We start from the raw sequence: 15131 nt of genomic DNA on the forward strand, positions 1-15131 counted from the left end.
CTGGTATAGGCAATTGAAGTAGGTGTAATACCATTATGATGCCATTGTAAACTTAAGACATTTTAAGTCCTATCCCAGTGTAACTACAATTTCCTCTCTTTCTCATTCTCTCTGTGTGTGAAGGAAGTTGTTGGATCTACAGTAGTCTGTGGTACAAGGCTGAAGAAACAGCCAGCTTAATCTGGAACCCTTTGTTTCAAGAGAAGAGTCTCACTTCCCTTCCAAGGTGAAGAAAACAAAATAATATTTGATGTTAGAAATGAATATTAAACCACTGAAGTAAACTGTGGAATCCAAGACATTTCCTGTTCTCTCCTCCTTTTTAACCACTGATCATTTATTGGTTTCTCAGTTTCACACTTTATAATCCCAAGATAAATAAGTTTTCCTAAGCTTTGATACAGTTCATGCAAATAGCTACCTATTTGAGTGCAAATCCCTCTAGAAGCTGGTATAGTTATACATACCTGCCTATCCAATAAGAAAATAACACCTTATGAGAATAATTCATCATAATAATACTATAGGTATTATTATGCTTTAGCCATGGCTTTTGGGACATTACAGGAGATCAATTAATTACAGCAGGTTAGCAGGGCTATACTATTATTATCAGGCAGTGAAATTCTGTGCATTCCCAATAGTAGACACTAGGATGGCCTTTTTTTCCCCTTTCTTTTTTGCAAAGAATGCTTTTCTATAAATTGAATCCTTATGCTATACATTTGGAGATAATAGACAAATGTGACTAAGTTACTGATGACTAATGAATTAATGTGGAAACACAAATTACAGATATAATATTATGTATCATACAGTTCACGATATTTTAAATTTTACAGATTATAAATTGTATTTGATATGCAAAAATGTAAATGATTATATTACAGCTTGGAAAGAGTCACTTGCCTGAATGCTCATTATCTGATTGCTCCATGTGGATTCACCTTGTGAATTCTTTGGATTTCAAAATAAGGAGAATGCTGAATGATAGAACTGTGCAAAGTTTCTATAGGACGCTTTGATTTGGAGGGGATTCAGTTCATTGATTGGGCAATCACATTGCTTAGCTTCCCTGGTCCTTCGTTGGCCTCTGTGGATGTAGTGTATGTGCAGAAGCCCCTTATCTCAAAGCAAGGCAGACTGTCAAGAAGCCTTGGCTCCCTCTTGATGCTTTGTGAGATGTTATGCATCATATCCAATGGTTTGCTGCGAGGATCAAAGCACATAGCATTACTTCTGACACTTGAACCAAAGAGCTGAGATGGACTGTGCCTGCTTTGCCCAAGCTTAATGGCTAAACTTGTCACAGCCATTTTCCAACTGCAAAAAAATCTAGGTGAGCAGGAAATAGACAAGTATGCCAATCTTTTAAAGTTCATTGTCTTTCTAGGTGCCATTTTCTCAAGCATAACAAGAAAGCCTTCTGGGTTAAAATGGCAGCCTTTCACCATGCAGAGCATCTTAAGGAAGGGGGGGAAAAACCTCCTTCCTTTCAAGCTATGAAACGTTAACTCTAATATCTGCACCCTCTGTCCTGGTTTCCATGGAGATTTAGCAAAAGTATATGATCTACCTGGCATTCAGAAGGGGGGCAGTGAGAGAAGAAGGATATATTTATAGAAATGACACTGACTTGGCCAGCCAGCATGGTGTTTGGCTTGATTCGTCCTCAGGAAGGTCATGTTTTTATTCTCATTCCATTTATCCTCACTTATATCTCATGTTAGATGTTCTGGTGACTGCTAAGTATTACTGTTCTGACTGAGCACAGAAAGTGAGGCCTCATACTGTTTTGGAATCCAGTAGCAAGGCAATAATAGCTTATATATGACTGTCATTTCATCAGCCTATCCTGCATCCTGCTGAGAAGCACGGGTATAGGTGGAAGTATGCCATCTAATGAATATTTAAATTAACTTTTAAAAATGGACTGTCCCCTGGAGGCCTAATTTAGTCTCTAAGTGTTAAAATGTACAAAGTATCATATCTTGAGATTAGGGAAAGGAGCCAAGAGTTATGGCTGGCTGGTGAGTAAGGGAGTCTATCAAAGGAAGATGTAGTGCTTAATTTTCTTCAGCAAATATGTGGCTGAGCCTTTCAGGGAGTGAATTCTCATTAGCTCTCTAAGGATATACAGCCTGAGTTTTTGTACCATACTTCTGTCATGGGACATGAGCAGAATAGAGTACACTGCTCATCCAGCCTTTGGCGACATAAAGTTGGCTGGATAACCTGGAAGGGAATCATAATGCTAACCCAAAGAGAAATTCATGCCTTTACTTCACTCTTCCAAAGTCCATTTGAATTGCAGCCATAGGGAAAGATGTGAGAGTTGAGAATCAACCCAATTTGGGGGTGTCTGCTTTGAGTTAAAGACTAAATGAAGTAACTTCCAGCAGAAAGAATACTATGCAGTTACTATCATTATGTAGCAGCAGTTGTACAACTCAATGAAACCAAGCAAAACCCCAAACCCTTGTGCAATGAATAAATGGAGACTGAACAGCTGCTGTTCTATATATAGATCATGCTCTTTAAGGTACCTGCTATTTGTCTAAGAATTACAGCATTATTCGACTTGAGACCCTATTATGGAGAAATGAATTACCACAATGGAAAGGATCAATTAAGGCAGGTCAAAGCTCCTAACTTCAGCAGGAACATCCATTTCACTATAAAGGGCTATGTTCGGTATACATGTTCAATTTCACGACAAGGAGGACTTGCTTTTAAAAATGAGATGGCTGCAGATCCTTTCTTCATTTATAAGGAACTTCCTCATAACTGCTGATTAAAATGGCAGTTGGACTGCCCTCAGCAGTCCACCATTACTTTTTAGCCTGGACAGAATATCCCATGGCAACTACAATATATCATGATATATCATCATTTCTGGGGTATGTGACAGCATTTAGCAAGCCTCTCAGACTGCAGACTGAAGGAGTTTCACACAGAATAAGATGAAGAAGTTTCTCTATCTTCCCAAGTGCAGAATATGGAATAATGGATTTAGATTACAGGAAGACAGATGCTGATTGAATGATAGCAAAGCTTCCCAATGATCCATTTGACAGTGGAACCAATTACTGAGGGAAATTCCCTTTCACTGAATATATTTAGGCAGAGCTTCTACAGGCATCTGTGAGGGATGCTTTAATTTGCAATAGGGTTGGACTCAGCAACCCTTCCAGTTCTATAACTATACCATTTTTTTCCCCGGGGGGGGGGAGACAAACACCCAACTATTTGTTCATTTGCTTAATTTAATATTTTGGCATGGACCACTTTGCTATACTGTGTCCTCAAAAAATGCCCTCTCCCAACAAGACTAGTTCAAACAGTTTGGTCCAACACCATCTAAAATGGAATTTCCAAATTACAGCACCATTTTTATATATGCGGTTACTTGTATTTAATGTTGGGTAAGACAGAAAAGTGTTTGTGTGTAGGGTATGTAAAAGAACACACTCCTACAATGACTGACCTTTTCTTTTTAGACTGATCACTTTCCATAAACATGTATTATGGGAAAAATGGCTATGAATTATGTTTAGTTGCCTAAAAAAAAAAAAAAAGGACAACAGAGTGGGGAGCATTCAAACTCTTTAAATACATGCACGTTTCTCATATAGTCATATACTTGAAAGGTTTATATATTATACTTGATTTTTCTCATTCTACAGTACACTATATGGAATAATGGGTTAATGTTTAAATTATAGGAAAGCAGGTTATGAATGAATATTAGGAAAAAACTTTCTAACAGTAAGGGCAGTTTGATGGTGAAATTGATTATCCAGAAATGGGTGGTCTCCTGATCATTGGCTGTCTTTGTACAGAAGCTAGACAGCCTTCTACATGAATGCTTTAATCTGAATTTTTGCACAGAGCAAGGTGTTGGCCACTAAATGGCCACTCCCCTATCTATGATTCTAAGAATTAACATCTATTTAAAAGGATGTCAGACAATCTTCACTAAAATACTGTAGCTTCTTTTTCAGCATACCTTTCTACCTCCATGGCTGCTTAGTGCTATAATGCAAAGTCAGCCGCATTATGGGGTAAGTTGCTATCAGACTGTAGCTCTGAGGCCTTAGCTCTTCCTGTCACAATTGAAAACTAAACATTACTGCTCTCATTGTTGCAACCAACGCCAGCTCCGTGATGCCAGTATATAATGGGGAAAATGCTGGAGGACAGATTTGTGGGATCCTCTTTTGTGTGTGTGTGTGTGTGTGTGAAAGTGGCTAGTTTGGGTACTTCCAGTGTATGACTTAGGAACTTATTCAGAAAGCTTGATCAAGAGGTCAGCTTTTGGTTTGAATTTGGTGCTGGCCTCAGAAAAGACTAAACTGTTTTTGGAAGTTGCATAATGGTATTTCAGAAAACATTTCCAGTCATAGGTTGAGAATTTTTCCATGAGTAGCTTTCCAGCTTCTTTTTCCTGGATTTGGCACTACTGTTAGCTTTTTGCCTTGTATAGTACTAAAATAAATAACTTTATAGTGCGTCAGATCATCCATCTATTACTATGGTATTATCTACAGGAACTGATAATGACAAAGGAATCTTACTTTATCATTGTCTGTGCATTGTGGCTGTCTGGTTTATTGCCCATTCTTCTATTTGCATCCTATTTCAACCTCTTAGATTCTTGTCTTGGTTCTGTCTCAACAGCCCTCCTCAGATGAGGGAGAGGACCAGGAGGAAATCCAAGCCTGGGTAACATGTATTTCCAGACCCCAGAAACTAAACCAGGCCCATCATCCTTGTCTTGGGCAGTAGACTTTGACCCAGCCCTCAAAAATCCCACTGAGTAATCAGAAGGTAGAGAGGCATAGGATTGTTTGGCTATATTGGGAGATAGTTAAACTAGGCTGGGCTACTTGGAAGTAAGCTGTTGAGGAACACCAGACCCAAGTATGGCCAGCTATTCTTGGGTGGGATCAAAGGATAATCTGAGCACAACAAAGTTGTTGGAACAATGCTGGGCCTCCATTATTCTCTGTTTGTCAGATTCCTAGCTAAGTAACATTATTAGCTTTTGCTTTGGCTAAACCTAAACCTTCCCATTTATTTGACACTTTCTCCTGTTTGTTTAGTGTGTGCAGAATTTACAATCATAAGATTAGTGTGATGTACATAGAATGGCAATAACCTAGAGATGAACTACTATTTGTAAGGCCAGGACACCACTGTCAATTGTTGTGCCAGTGATCTTATTCTTTCACACCCTATAGTGACCTTTCTGGGACCGCTTTAATCTTCCACCTTTGAACCATGAAGAAGCAACACACAATTGTCTGTGATCTCATCACTATTATCAGGCAGCTGGGCATCTTAGGCAAAACAGACCCCAGAATCATGTTGTCTACATGGTGACCAGACCTGGAAAAGTTCAGAAAACATAAGACCAATTCAAATGAAGATGGTAATAGGGTTCTCCCATGTCTTGTCTGAATGTCATACTGTTTTAGTATAAATGAAGCTCAAAGTGAAAGTTAGGGAAACCAAAAGGTCTTGTATTTGAAGCACATGCTGTTGAAGGCTTTGGTTCATGGTGCTCTGTTCATAGCAAGGATTGTCTTTTTGCTTAAATTATTGGGTTTCTGTCTCCACAGTGAAGAAAATGGTTCTTCCCTAACTGTCACAGTACATGTAAGGGTTGATTAGTTAATGTCTGTAAGCTATCTGCAAGATGAAAAGTGTTTATTCTTAACATTAAACATAGTAGCAGCTCTGCTTTATTTCAAAGCCTCCAGCTTCCCATCTCTCATGTCAAACAAGGCATTTTTGTGAATTTAAAATAAATCTCTTGCTGACTGCAGATACGCTTTCTGTCTTTCAGATTCTCACTTTGAAAATGGGTGTATGTATATGCAGTTTAATGTAATTTCTTATGGCCAGTTGTGCTTAGAAGAAGAATGATCATAGAATAGAATTTCAGTGACTTTTGAATATTTGAAGATAGGGGTAGTGATGTGATGATCAGGCCTACAATTTGTCTCAGCAAGGCACTTTGCACCACAGAGATGTCTCTATTCATATTCTTGAGGTGCTTTATAATCATCCTGCAGCCTCCTCTAACACTTCCAAAAGCTAGAGGAGGCCTCTGTGCAGATATTGCACAGATGAAAAGTATAAATGCATCTTTATACTTCTGCTCCTCCCCCTTAATAAAGTAGTGTGGAAGCATTTGTGATGTGTATTGCTAGAAGGATCTCAGGTAAAAAGAATTAAATTTCATATATTACTAGGTGCTTTGACAGGGATGAGCTTGTGGTTTAAACAGAACTGTATTTTGGAATCCAAACTATGATGTGGTCAAAAGCTGTCCCCTGCAACCCCACCCTCAGTTACTGATATCTGAAAATTATCTCTAATCCTTTCATGTTTGAATAGTGATCAAAAGAAGGTATATCATTGTTTCTTGCCATGTTGTACAAGATGCTGTACACATGTTAATGGAAAAATGCATGAATTTGGATAGATAAATAAAAGTCCCTTGGGTATTGAGTCATAAATCTTTGTTGCTGGAAGGTACAGCAAACACATATAGGCCTGCTATAACCAACTGCTTTACATACAAATGAGCACTTCCCTTTTATTTAGTTGACCGTATTATTATTCTGGACCCAAGAAGAATCTTAAGTAATTTCTGTTGTCCATTATAGCCAATTCATGATTTATCAGTTATGATACCCTTAAAGGCATAGCTGGATGTAAAGATTTTTTTTAATAGCAATCCTCTGATGTATGCCTGTGTTGTAGATGTTGCTAATTACAGCAGTACACTGTAGTTTAAACATACTCATAATCTCTAAAGTAGCCCTAGATTTTAGTTATATAGAAAAATAATTCAGCATGCCAGGAACCCTCTGGCTGTGCACCAATATCTCATCTGTAAAGTATAATTCCCATTGCTAGAAATACTGTGTTAGGGGAACCATGTTAAAGTAGTGAATTTAAAAAAAGGTGAAAAAAGGGAAAAACCCACCAACCGATACTTACTTGAATTGCACACACAAGCTAATTGGTATCCAATATAGCTCCCAAAGTAGGGGTGTTACATGCATCAACCTGAGTAATTCCATAACTGCTTGGGCTGCTGCATGCTGCACTGATCGAAGCTTCCAAACTGTCTTCAAGGACAGTCCCATGTAGACTGAATTGCAATAATGCAGATGCAGGTTGACAAGGGCATTAATAACCACAAGCAAAGCTTTCAGAGATGACTGCAACTGGTTCACAAAATGGAATTGTGGAAGGACCCTCTTGGCCACAATCTCTACCTGCTGCTCTCTGGACTGGAGCATGTGAGTCCAAGAGAACCTCTAAATTATGAGCCAGCTCCATCTGGGGGAACATAACCCCTTCTAGAAATGGGTTATCTCTGGAATCAATTGGTTTTTGATTCTACAACCATTCCATCTTGCTGGGATTGTACCTCCAGGCAGTGGGTCGGACCTCGACCACAACTCCTGTCTGCCCCACAGATGTACAACTGTGCCAATAGCTGACCTATCCCAGTGGTTTCATGTAGAAGTTAAAGAGGACTGGGGAAAGGACTGAGCCCTGTGACACATTCATGGTTTAAAGTTACCCAGACCTTGTTAAGGAAAGCCACAGTAGAGGATCATCTGCTGGGCCATTGCAATGTATTCACTTTGTCCAGGGTCCTCTGCAAGTGCAGCCCAACCACCTTCTCAACAACTTTCCCTGCAGAGAAGGCTGCAACAACTGGTAATTTTTCAAAGTAGCTAAGTCAAGCAATAGCATTTTGCCCTAAAACATATTAACCATCATCCATACACAACCTTCTGTCATTTCACTGGTATGGCAGGGATGTAATCCACATGTGGTAGAATTAATGAGTCTCAGCCTCAGAAGATGAGGCCTCTTTCACATTAGTCAAACTTGTCCACCTTTGAATGAATATGAGCAATTTTTATCCTCCAAGTGCTGTGCAAATTCATTGCGATGGTCCAATAGGTGATCCTCTAGTATGGCTTTCCTTAACAGTCTGAGTAACTTCAAACCATGATGCTGGACAGCAATCCATGCATGCAATAAAAACTCATTGCTTCACTACTCTTACCACCACTGGATAGACCTGACTTTGAGCTTGTATATGGATCTGATCACATTCATTCTTTGTTTTATGCTAGTGTGGCTCCAGGTGTCTCTTTTGCCACTTCACCTCCCAGAGCTCCTCAGTAAGGGAATGAGTTTCCGTGGATTGCCGAGCAAGGTGAGGTTACTTAGGGAGAATTGCTGTGCTGCCATTCCTATATTCTGGAGGTCAGAACTGCCTGCCGGGACTCTGGGAAAAGTGATTTCTCTTGTGACCCTTGGAAATCAAAAGGACCTATTAGGTACCTGGATGTATGAATAGAATGGGTCCCTCCTATATGTGTAGAGGTCTGTGCTGCTGGTTAACTACATGGAAATCAGAGAGCAATCTGCCCATAATAAGGGATTGATGGAAATGTCCCCAACACTGCTCCAAGAGAAAAATCAAATCTAATGTATGGCCCCATATGGACCTGTAAGGACTACAGACCTGTAGCTGGACTGTCTTGCATTCCCTCTGGGCAGAAAAGCTGGATATAAATTAAAATCATCATCATCACCATCACCATCACCATCACCATCACCATCACCATCACCATCACCATCACCATCACCATCACCATCACACCCACCCGCATAGCTGTTAGAATAGCTCCAAATTTTCAGACAATAATGGAGAGAAAAGCATCGGAAAACCATGCAGAATTCAGATTCCCAGCAGAAAATAATGATGTACTTCTCCTGCTTTTCCCAACAACTCTCTTCAAAGAATCTATGCTGGAAAAGAATTCCATGAAAGAAAGCCATGCTGAGTGCCAGCAGAAAACAATTTTAGAAAGGATGTGACTTCCACATGAATCAGCAGAACCTGCATATAGCCAAAGGGCTAAATAATATAGTTGCAGATGTGCTCCAGGTATTAATTAATTTGGCAGTAAATTGCTTTTCATTGAAATCAGTAAGACTTAAACCTGGCTGATATTGGCTGGACTTTGCATCATATTTGTTTTTGAACATTTAGAACATTATGTCTAATGAACAGCATTGTTACTGAAATTCACTTCCCAAAGCACAGCATAATCATGAAATTGGTTGCAAAATGTTATTTGTATCAGTCCATCACTATTTTTTTATTCTAAAGTACTACATACGGACCTTTTTTTTCCTAAAGGGAAGTTTGAGATTGAATTGTATGATCTTTCATCCATACTTATGTACATATTATAGAATGTATTTATCCATAGAAATGTTTACCCCACTCCCTACTGTCACTTTCCTATTCAGAGAGCAGCTGAGACAAGATGACATAGCGAAGTATTGAGCTTTTAGTTCACTTAACAAGACAGCTGTACTCACAAAACAATCAATATGGCGTTCATATCCAGTGGTTGTCATTCAATTTCCAGTCCCTTTTCGGGAGAGATTTAGAAAACAGTAACAAAGTTTTGCAGTTTAAAGGCAGAAACAAAGTAAAATAAATACTTTCTTCAACACTCACAGAACCCCACAGCCATCTTTTAATGAGTGAAAGAGTATTAGGTAGTGTTTCCACATAACATCAAACTCAATCACAAAAAATTATAAATGACTCACAATAGGTCATCCATAATTACAGACTGTAATAGTTTATTACTTCTGACTTGATGTGTTAATGTACTTTGTACATAAATCATGGTTTGTGGCTTGGTGTAATGCATGAACCAGATGATTGTGGCTTATTCAACAGAACAGGATTAAAATAAATTATGCTTTACTATGATCTTTGACTTTTGTCACAAAATCTTATAACTCTGCTTTAATGTTTGGAAGGGTTAGCCCAGAAAAAATATCAGTTAATCATAAATGCAAATCTATAAAGGGAACTAAATTTTTACAAAATCATTGCAACCTTCTGAGTTTAAGAAGGGCAAACTGATTACAAAAAAGGAGAGTGGGAATTGGCATAAGCAACTTTGTTATATTTTAGAGCAGAAGAGAATACAGTCGTGCTGGTATAAATAAAAAGGATTTAAGCCTTGTTTAATGACTGGTGTCTTTAAAGCAGACATAGTTTCCAAAGCCCGCATTTCACCCACCAAAATAGCACCATGGCTCATTTTTCAGCTTTCAGATTCCACATTCCAGAAAGAAAGCTTTTATTTTAAACTTGCAACAAAGAACCACAAAGTTCTGCTATAGGCAATGGGGAAGGAAACCCATCACATCAACTATATAAATCTTTCACCTTTGATGAAGTGGGCGATGAAGTACTGGACAAATGTACGGCCCATTTATCCACAAAAGGAATATACAGTATCAGTGGGCCTGTTTTTATCAAAGACTACAGAAGCTAGAAGAAGGAGTAGAGTCATTTGTTAGAGGTATGTATGAACTAGCAAAGTACCATGAATTTGCTGAAAGGAAAAAGGACGACCTCAAAATGGCTCGTATTTGGGATTTCAAACAAGGGATTAACTTGTTTGCAGTTAATAGGTGACTTAGCTCTCCACAACACTAGCAGGATGACAAAGCAGTCAGAACTCATATAAACACAAAATGAAGAAGCAGATGAAAGAAACTTGGAAGAAAGTACCTCTTCTCTGCATGGGATTAGAAGAAGAGGCAATAGCCATTTTGAAAAGGAGAAAACAAAGCAGGAAAATGATAAAATATAGATTTGTGCTGATTTGAAAAACTAAGCTTATTTATTTATTTATTTATTATTTATTTATTAATTTAGGTTATTGCTACTCCAGTTGCAACTGACTCTGAGCTGTGGTTTGAGAAAGATACTTCTTCCCAACACTGGATGACCTTATTCCCAAAGTTACTGGAACTGAAGTGTTTTCTGCATTGGATGATTCAAATGGCTTTTGTCAGATTCCTTTAACAGATCAGAAGCCAGACTGGCACACCCTGTGGAAGATTCTGTTTTCAGCAGTTGCCTTTTGATAAAACTAGTGGTTCCAAGATCATCCAACAGATGACACAACTTCTCAAAGATTGGTTTCTTGGATGATGCATTCATACACAGAATATTAATGGAAAAGATGACAAAATGGTTAAAATCATTTAAAATCTTTTCCATGGATCAGGTCTCAAACTGAATAAAGACAAATGCTACTCTGAACTAGAGTTCTTTAGACAAGGAATTAAACCAGGCTATGAAAAAATATAATCATTGAAGAGATGTTTCCTAAGAATGGTAAATTATCTCAGGCCAATTATAGTTAGTGCTGAAGCAAGTATCTAAGAGGGTTGAAGGGGTGCTGTTGCAATGTCATGGGTCTACATAGATGCCATTTGGATTCTGACTGGAAAAGGAAAAAAAAAAGCACATAAACTGTGAATGAATATCTTGTTAGTGTTTGGACAGATGATGATGATGATTTATAGTCATTTCTGCAGCCTACTATCTTTTGGTATTCATAGACTATAAACTTTTGGTGACCATGATAAGAGGCAAGGAGTTAGGCTGAACACTCCCATCGTATCGTATTCTGTATGATATTTAATCCAATTACTGAATGTAGTCCATGGAAACACTTGGCCTTTGCGGATACTTAATCAAAGATCTCCAGAAGCAGGTGTATCCCTGCAGGAAAGGTTCGGGTATATAATGCTGATTTGAGGGAGTTTTAATTCATTGTCAGCCACTCAGAAATGCAGTAGCAAGCTAGGTGGCCATATAAATGTTAAAATACATGCACACAGTACATACATACATGGATACATACGTAAGACAGAAATATCTGACAAAAGACTTGTTTGGCTCAGATCCAGAAACACAAGGATTTTTTAGTTTATTAGGAAATGATGTCCCAAATATTCTGAGAACATCTCTATATCAACCAAAAAAGTAATTTGGCCAATTGAGTGAACTGAGAATATTATTAATGAACAGCAACAGCCCTAGGTTTCATACACCAAGGATGCCAAGGTTTAACTAAATGTAGGAAGCATGCCAAACAGACAGCATCTTCCTGTGAGGGGGTTCTTTTGGAAATGGCAAGACCAACAACAAGGACAGTGTTAGTATCTTCCAGGGAGGCTTTTATTATAGAATAAGTTTAACAAACTATTCATTTCTTAACCTCTAACATGCCACTTATGGACCTATACTACACTATACCTATATTCTGTGCCTATGTGCATATCTAATTTTTAAAAAGTCCCATAAACAGTCTCTTGTCTTTTGTTGCTGTAGGAAGCCATGGCTGACAGTTGCCTGCTCTATAACAGTCTTTAGCTACCATTTAGCTGGTTTCTGTTGCTGCCAGCTGCCATTCTGAATTGCTACTACAGCACTGTCTTTGCACTGTCTTTCAGCTTTTTGTGGGTGGTGGTGGAAGGAAGGTGCTTTACCACCTGTAGGCTGTCAGCATCTTTGCTGGAGTGCAATGGCTGCTGGGCTCCCCTTTCTCTTTCAGGTCTTCTGCTGTTGGTTTGCCAGAATCCACCTCTGCTCCTCTTTCCCTGTCAGTCACCTGCTATGCTACATTTTACCTGGTGGCTGTTCCACTCTTTTACTGAAATTTCTTCCTCTTCTGCTCTTGTACAAGACAAGAACTTCCTTCTAACACACACTCACACTCATGTGCTACCCATGTTCTCCTTTTGTAATTAGACACCAGGTATGGTCCAATGCTCCTCAGGCTGTCTTAATGACATATTGTACTATAAAGGACAAGATTCTGTTCTGTGACTTTTGCAATAGATGTAGGTGTACACAGTAGAGCAAAGTAATTATTATATCCTTACTGGATAGACCTTGAAAGAGGCTAGCCACTGATCCCTTTGAATTTAAAGGCTGTCACAGCTTGGCTGTTATTGCTTATTGTTCTAGATTCATACCAATATTCTGCATGCCCAATTTCACTTGCTACAGCATAGATGTACAGTTAAAGAACACATTTGTCCTTTTTGAAATTCCCAGATGCTCTGCCTGGTAATGTCATGGAGTTTATGGCAGTGGAATTCAAACAACTTACATCTTTCATCACATCATTATTGGCCCTTACTCTTTGCAAGCAAATGAGGAGACTGAGAAAGCTGTGTAAGTTTCAAGAAGATTGTGATAGGATGAGCTACCTAATGCTCTTTTGAGCATAGGCTGACATTGTTAATCAACACTGGAAAAGGTCAGATTCAGAGATCATCAATTCATAAAGGATTATGAATATTTTCACAACTAGTGCCAATCAGTTTAAGAACTGCTGCATAAGGGGGAGACCAAGAGTTTCTCAACGTGGTTGGAGAAAATGCCAGCTGCTGCTGAAGGCTGTAGGAAAATACCCAGATTATATTAGAACAAAACAAAAGAGAGAATGCTTAAAAAAAATCAAGGGTATCTTTACAGCCTCTTTGAAAATGAGCTTCCTTGGGATGGCAGAATAATTACAGAGAATTCAAGAGACCATATTTGGCCAATGCTTTTGGTAAAACTGACAAAGCATTAATACCCAAATTAACACCTGTTTAGGTTCAGGGATTTGGAAGCCTTTGACATTCAGAATTGGGTAACTATTACATAGAACAATCACATTTTAACTGTGCACCATGTAGTTTTCAACTCTTAAAAAAAGGAAAGATATATGAAAATATTACACATTATATGCTAGAGCAATATATTTCTCTTCGCTTAGCACCAGTTTGTGTTTTGGGTCTTGTAATCTGATAACACGTCTCAGTTGGTCCAAGGCTTTGCAAATTGGCTATGTGGGTTTCTAGGCTTAAAATGCCTCTTTCTCCCCCACCCCACCATCCCATTAACATAAAGAGGAAGGCATTTTCCTTCTGCTGACTTTGCTCCTAAGTCCTCCTGGTTGAAGGGAGTCAAAGGCAGCTGTGGCAAGAATTGGTGAAAGCAAATGCTGCTTTCACTCCAGGCTGTCCTAGGTGAAAGGGGCAGGCTAGGTGGTGGTAGAGTGAGTGATTGAGAGAGAGACTACCCTCCCCCCCCCTTATATTGACTTTTGTGCTTTACATCAAAACATTTTATTTGGCTAAGTTGTAAACTCCTTTTCAATTATACTTTAATATTGTAAGCAGCAGTGCTATGACTCAGCAGACAGAAGATTGCATGATGTGGATCCACTAACCTAGGGAGATAATTGAAAAAAAGCAAACAATATCATATAGTACAACACGTTTCTTTCTGTATCCATAATTCTGCACCATTGTTCTTCGGCATTATTAGTAGCAGTACGGCAGAAGCATTCTTTGGCAGATCCCTGTCTTTGAAATCTGAAGGCAGTGATCCTCTGTTGATTATTTACATACTGATTGCCTCAAAGGACTTCCAGCAATTGCATTTTGAACCTCTCTCTCCCTCTGGCATTAAACCACATAGTTCTGCTTTCCAGCGAATGTCTTGCATATAAATTACACCACGAAATATTTTTTAAACTACATGCAATACATATATCCAGAGACAGATCATTCAAATTTGGAGAAAAAAGGTAGTTCCATCGAAATAGCATCTACAACTCTAGCTGTCTCCTCCCAGATGGTCCCTGAGATTTATTCATTCTTTGATATCATTTGGGTCAGGATTGCTGTCTTTACAAGTAAAGGTGGACCATTTGTACTTTTTTAATTTTAGCTATTGACTGACTAAATAACTTCTGGCAGGTTCCCCTTGAGCCTGGCAACCCTGAAACTCAGTGACACCACTTTGACATAATTGCTCTCTGCATTCTCCCCCAGGATAGCTAATCATGGCATAAACATTCACAAGGATTTTGCTACCTTTTCTCCCCCAAGGATTCGCAGTAAATCCCAGACTTGTTCTTTAGAGAAACACAATGGGAGCTGATTCTATTTTCTGAACATCTGCTAAAATTGCAGAAGGATTAAAAAAAAAAATCAAATGAAGCTCCCTTTACGAAGATCTCATTCCTAGCAAGGTACTGATTGGGTAGAAAATGCCTATACGTGGCATTTCCCCCCTCTGGTTCTGGAATGTTCACCTGTGCTTCTGTATGTATGTGCATGTATATAGAACTACTGTTTCACAATTAATATACACATTATCATATAATTAACAAATTTGGCCTTTGGGTGAGTAATATTCC

This window comes from Python bivittatus, unplaced genomic scaffold (assembly GCF_059951505.1).
Source record: "Python bivittatus isolate LINGU-HERP-01145 unplaced genomic scaffold, Pbiv_v1 ctg000700_np1212, whole genome shotgun sequence".
In the NCBI taxonomy this organism is placed as follows: domain Eukaryota; kingdom Metazoa; phylum Chordata; class Lepidosauria; order Squamata; family Pythonidae; genus Python; species Python bivittatus.